The 6,816-nt window shown below is 36.7% G+C and overlaps 1 protein-coding gene across 1 annotated transcript in view; it reads right to left on the bottom strand.

Moving 5' to 3' along the window:
• The window catches only part of cited1 (Cbp/p300-interacting transactivator, with Glu/Asp-rich carboxy-terminal domain, 1), a 31,744-nt gene extending 29,671 nt beyond the window's left edge, over positions 1–2,073 (bottom strand). The window contains exon 1 of the mRNA XM_037976336.1: positions 1,871–2,073. The gene's annotated coding sequence lies outside the window, so the exon portion shown is untranslated. The remainder of the gene's footprint in view (positions 1–1,870) is intronic.
• Positions 2,074–6,816: the final 4,743 nt, after the last annotated feature.

Raw genomic sequence — 6,816 nt, 5'->3', positions numbered from 1 at the left:
ATATATATATATATATGATTATATATGTTTGTGCTTGCGTCTGTGTGTGTTGAGAACTGTAAGAACAAATAATCCTTCATTAGCACCCTCAATAAAATGCTTAGCACCCCCTTAGCACCTGCAGAAAAAAATCTCTGGAGCCACCACTGCAACCTTGCATTATTTTATGCGCCCCAAGTCAGACAGCCATTTCTTTGTGAGTTCAAGACTAGAACACTATGCTCTGTCAAGTCAAGATCAGTGCTATTGGCTAATTTAAACGGCATACTGTAGTGAATCATGATTAAAGTATTGTGACACCTGTACCAGGTGTTTATAACTTTCTGTACACCAATTGTTGCGGGGTGGTCAAGTCAAACTCCAGGGCTGTCTTGTAGTTCCAGTCCATCCTTGCTATCACAAAATGGCAGCATAGATATTTAAGAGTCAACAAAGAACCTGGTTCCAGTGTTGGTGGTTTGTGTTGTAGCCTTGTGTACACATGTGAATCTGTACACTAGCTAAAGTCATTCAAAAATCTCAACTTTTTGGTAAAGTGATTTGTAAAATTTGAAACAGATGTTCTAAAAACATGTTTTGCAAAAGATCTCCTGCCTTGCCACATAAATCCTACCAAGTGAACAACAGTCCAGTTGAACTGAGTGACTGCAGTCTTGGAGAAAACTTTAAGAAGCACCAAGATAGCAACAACAATCGAACAATGACACCAAAAAACTGCTTTGTGGTGTAAGGATCACTTCAATTTGTCACAATCAGCATTCACAACATCACTGTTATATTTTAAGAAATAGTCCTCACGAGCATGTAGCTATGGCTTAATGACTCCTGAATCTCTTTACAACCAGTTGTGGTCAAAAATTGTTGTGAAACAATAGCTAAGAAATAAACAAAACACAGATATTTACTGTTCTTCTTAAAACACCATCATTCTCAGTGGCAGCCAAATTCTGACCTTGTAAGTCTAGGTTTCATTGACACATGAGCATAAGGATTGCGATTTAGATTAGCAGAAGCTAAAACCCCATTATAAATCATTCCATTGGCAGAAAATAGTGACAAAAAATACTTAAGAAGAATAAAAATCCCATTACAAGGTAAGTTTGTTCTGCAGCTTTCTATCTTTCTTCAAATATAACAAAAATATCTAATGTGGATATTAAATGGACCAAAAACTTTGGCACCAACTGTGTAAATATCAATATTAGCACACGTGTTACAGGGACTAACTGCAATAATAGCGCAAGAAGAACATTTTATTTAGAGAACCGCATTAGTGTTGTATGAGTGCAGACACACAAACCACCAACAACAGCAGTGGTTTCAATTACCCAATTACAGGCCAACTAGCAAATTTAAATGCCAGTCTGACTTACACACACACAAACCATATGCTCCTTCAAACCGTCACACTCAACACTAATTACCTCCATATTGAGAATGGTTAACGAGGAGGCAATTTAAAAGTGGAAAAACAGGCTGCTTTTAGCTGCAAACACAAATTTTTAGTCTCTTGAAGGGAAACAAAAAAAGGGTTTTTACCTTTTTTGTCATATTTATTTTAGGAGCTGGTAGCACATTTAATGCAAAAATAAAATTGAAGAAAACCCACCATATTCCACCAGTTTTTGTTTTTTAATGTTTATTCCTTTCAGTGACATTATGGCCTGTGCATGTGAACATGACCTATTTTAAGTTTAATTATTGCACTTAAAAATAAATAAATAAAAGCATTAATTTGAAGGCAAAAAAAATTAAAAAATAATTAACATGCTTTCTATGAAACTACTGAGCAGACAAAGTCTGTTAAAAAACTTTCATTTTATTGATTTCAAGCACTACTAACTACTGTTGTGATCTGAGATGGACTTACCTGAAAGAAAAGCCCAGAGTGCTGGGTCTAAACAGTCCACTGTGAGAGTAAAACCCAACGACTTAAAGAGAATCAGAGTCTGTTAGAGAGAACTGTGTTCACAGAGTGACTGCAGAGAGTCTGACAGAGCCTCAGAGAGCTTGTAGCTGAATGGAAGCAGTTTGTGTCCTCTCTCCTCCTCACTGTAAAGATCAGTATGTGTGTGTGCGTGTGTGTGTGTGTGTGTGTGTGTGTGTGTACTGTGAGTGTGAGGCGGTGTAAATGTATGTCTGCTCAGCCTGCTATCTAAAAAACAAGGACCGGAGTCTTACTGGATCTGGACTAATGTGACGTTCTTTACATTAATAACAAAAATAAAAAGATTACGGAAAGCTTAAATTGATCATTTAGAACTTTTGATGCAGGGTTCTGTGGAAAGCTTATGAACAAATAATATCTTACCTGCCGTAGATAGCTCTTTAAACAAACTTGGTTTGGAGAAACGGTTTAATTCTAATTGAAGTAACTAACGACTAGTCTGAACAGTGGATTGCTGCCAGGAGATTGCCAAAATTTTTACTGTGGTTCAAGTGCAAAGTGCTTAAAAACCTTTACACCACTGTCAACTTTGTATTACATGGTTATTCTGGCAGAAAGATTATGATCTTCCTGCTGGAAGTGTCCGGTTTGCATAGAAACTCCTCCATCTAGCTGCTGCTGTCACTGTTTGCACTAACAAATTACTGACTTTCATCTCAAAGTTTTAAACTAAGATCACCTTATGTTGAGAATTGACAGTTATAGCTTTTTTGATCAAACTTTTGAAATTATGTTATCGCTGACCTCCTGTCAATGCAAAGAGAATCAGCAAGGTGGGGACCTCATGTTGCAAAACCTCACTCAGTCTTTTAGAATTCAGACTCTGTGTTGTGAATAACTTTGAGCAACTACCACACCAGATTTTAGCTCAATATCTGTAAAACCAGATATTGAGAGCCATTTATGTGTAGGCTAAAGTCAATTAGCTGTGACATCCATCTTGAATCAGTTTATTCAGTTGTAGATGTACACTCAATGATTACTCTCTGAGAGTTTCATTAAAATCTGTTTAGTGGTTCATGAGATATTTTTGTTAACACAAATCAAAAATGACCACACATACACACACAAGGAAAAACATAACCGTAGAACTGTAAGTAAATAAAAATGTAATGCAAAACTGATGGCGATGTAAAGGAGCAATTCTATATTCAGTTCTCAAATTGTGCTGTTCCAGTTACCTCAAAAGTAGGAACTCAAAGTGAATTCTTGGAGTGACATCCCATTTAACGCAATTGTGTTCTAGTTGCAACTCAGAAAATCAGTGGACTTTTCTAAATGTTGTGGTCTATAACTATTACTAGCAATACATGTAAATAATAATATATTTTTCTACATTTTATACTTTCAAACACCATAGCAGCATGTTCACTGATAGAGGTAAGATAGTATGTGTGTGATTGCTTAAATGAGATACAAACTGACAAAATAAAATGAAAAAGTTTATTCTTCTAAGTATTACTACTTTTCCTGTGTAAAGCAGCAATATTAACTGGAAAAAGGTGGAATTCTTGCTCCGGGCCAGGGATGAATCTTTGCCTTATGTGAGGGAGTTCAAGTATCTGAGAGTTTTGTTCACGAGCGATGACAGGATAGAGCTGAGATGGACTGACAGATCAGGGCCTTGTTCCAGTCTGTTGTGGTGAAAAATGAGCTAAGTCAAAAGGAAAAGTTCTCAACTTATTGATCCATTTATGTTTCAACCCTCACCCTATGGCCAGCTGGTATGAAATATCACAGAAAGAACGGGATCCTAGGTTAAAGATGCTGACATAAGCTTCATCCATAGGGTGGCTGGGCTCAGCCTTAAAGACAGGGTTGAGGAGCTCTGTCACCCACAAGGAGCTCGAAGTAGAGCCGCTGCTGGTGCTCATCTGCATCAAAAGGTGGTTCGAGAATGTGATTAGGATGTCAATTGGGCACTTCTTTCAAAGGTTTCCCTGGCTCATCCATTTAGGAGGAAATCCCAGGGCAGACCCAGAGTTTGACTGAGAGATTATGTTTTCTCTCTGCCAGGATTTGTCAGAAGGAGTTGAGAGTGTCACTCTAGAAAGGAATATCCTGGTTTTCCTTGTGGACCTGGTGCCTATTTTTCTTTTTATTTAACCTTTATTTCACCAGGAAAGTCCCAATGATATTAAAAACCTCTTTTCCAAGGTAGTCCTGGCCAAAAAGCAGCAAGGTTACAGAACAATAACAGTTACATGATTAAAATGCCATACAAAGAACTGTTGAAAACAGTTACAATTTAAAGAAGCCTTCTCAAGTGCTTTCCATCTAGTCTTAAAAGTGTTCAGTGAGATACGTTCAGTTAGTTTCCATACGTTCAGTTAGTTTCCAGTTTTTTTGCAACATGTTCCATGCAAATGGAGCTGAGTAGACTGTTCTGTATGTGATTAAATCACAAATATAGAATGGCAACAGACCAAGGATGGCCTTATAAATGAAAATGTTCCAATGACCCAACCTCTTGGCGGACAAAGAAGTCCACCAGAATGGAACATTCTGTTAACATCCCAGCTTTTTCTGAACTGGTGTTGAACAACCAGGAGAAGAATCCTATGGAATCAAATCAAACCAATGAAACCCAACCAATAAATGGATAAATGGTCAGGAATCTCTGCAGAAGTTTGACTAACGTCCCTCTGTAATTCTGCAGAGATCCCCGACTATCTACCCAGTTCTAGTTGATTTTTCCAAAGTAGAATTTGGAAATTTTACATCATAGTACAAATATAATGCAGGGTTACTATGTTCCGAATAAAAGAGACTCTACACCAGAAAAGTTTGTTCAGATCCAAATCCAGGCTCCAGGATTTGTAGGCTGCTGCTCTACAAGGCAGATGTTGCTCATTCTGAAGCAAACACTATCAGGAATCACATGGACCATTTCAAACCCCTCTGTCTTTGTCTGTGTCACTCACCCACAGACAGGGAGAGCTTGGTGGTCTGAGCATCATTTGCATAACTATATGTTCTCTCTTGAGCTCATTCAAGTCACTGATGAATATGTGCTGAATGATTGATAAGGCAGATTGGAGAGTAAAACCTCTTTCATTTTTAAAGTTTAAAGCTGCATTTATTTAAGCATGTGAGAATGTGAACACTGAAGTTTTTATATATGAATATTCTGATTTTCCATGGCAGGAAATGTTATGCTGATATTGCCTAATTGGCAATAACAACATACAAATCTCTAAGATTCCTTCTGTTTTTGAGACTGAAAAAAGTGTATTATTCTGATTGTATTGTCTCTAATTTGGATTGTTGTGAGTAATTATTGCCTGCTGCTATGAAGAGAGTTCTTTGTCTGTTAGCAAAATATCTCATGAAATAATTTCTCAAAAAGTAATGATTAAATATACACCTACAACTTATTAGTCAATTCAATTCAAGATGGCCACTACAGCTAGTTGACTCTACCAAACACAAAAATGGCTAGAACCTTTACAGAATCTGAGGTAGATTTTGGGGTGCTAGAAGATAAACATTACAGCCAACACATACATCAAGCAAGATGTCAACATTATTAGTTAGAGTTACGTGCAATATTATTCAAAGTTTGACCAAAACAGCTACAACTATGTCATTTTTCAAAATAGAAGGGGGATCTTAGTTTCAAACTTTTGCATGAAAGATGGAGACGATAAGCATTCCTTTAAGGAAAGCTTTTTACATTTGTATTGACCTTGTGCTGCTCCACCACTTTGCTTCCTCCACGTTTCATGCATTTGGAGGATCATTTACAGTTATGCACTCCTGTTATTGACTGACAAACAAAACTGCAAAGAAAAATTAACCAAATTTTGGAACATTCAGCAGCAAGACTGCAACAATAAGCTTGTAATAAGATCCTACAGCTATCAGTCATCAGTGACTGGGAATAGTAGAAAATGGCCTGGGTTGACCTAGCAAACACAAAACATGTTTGTAACTCATTTTTACAGATACTGAGCTCCAATTTGGTATGGTAGTAGCTGAGAGTCATCCCCAACACATACTCTAAGCACTAACAGATTACACAAGATCTCTGTTTAAAACTTTGCCATGCAAGGTGACTGACGATATGCATTCCTTCAAGAAACGCTACTTTAAATTTTAAATGGAATCCAAATAAAATCACTGAGTAAATATAAAAATCTTAAGCCAGAGAAAGACTTTTGAAATTTATGAACCCGTTGAAACATGAAAACGTTTTGTGGACATCTCAGTTATACTATATTTTTTACTATGTCAGAATTAATTGAAAATTTACCATTTTAAAAGGGGTATTAAAATATAATGTCTCAAGTGGTTGACATCTCAAGGAGATAAAATATTAATAACAAAAACAAAAACAACAAAGAACAATAACAGGTGAATTAATTCTTTCCAGTTTTCTTAAACTGTGAGTATTTGGGACACTGGAGCTGATTGCAGACTATTTGCTCACACAATAGGCTTTAAGTGTTATGTCTGTCAGCAGAAGCAGCAGTTAGAACTGATCTTCCTCTCCTTTTGGCTGATCTATACATTCTGAGTAGATTTCTAAGATCTACAGATCAAAAGCTCTTAGTCTCTGGTTTGTGACCAGGGTAGACAGAGCTTTTTCAGTTGCAGGTCCTTGGCTCTGGAATACTCTCCCTTTGTCTGTGAGGTCTGCTGGATCTTTAAATGATTTTAAGTCTCTTTTAAAAACTTATCTTTTTAAACAAGCATATAATTGCAGTGAGCGCAAACATTAGGCCAGCTGTTGTTGTTTTATGAATTCATTGCCAATTATGTCAATCTTGTACTTCTCTTATTGTTTTGTATTATTAATATTATTGTTTCCTTTTAGTTTTGATATACCCGGACAGCACTTTGGTTTTTAAAGCGCTTTATAAACA

Source organism: Kryptolebias marmoratus, linkage group LG7, assembly GCF_001649575.2.
Source record: "Kryptolebias marmoratus isolate JLee-2015 linkage group LG7, ASM164957v2, whole genome shotgun sequence".
Classification (NCBI taxonomy): domain Eukaryota; kingdom Metazoa; phylum Chordata; class Actinopteri; order Cyprinodontiformes; family Rivulidae; genus Kryptolebias; species Kryptolebias marmoratus.
The sequence above is the reverse complement of the archived record's forward strand: the minus strand, read 5'-3'. Positions and strand labels throughout refer to the sequence as shown.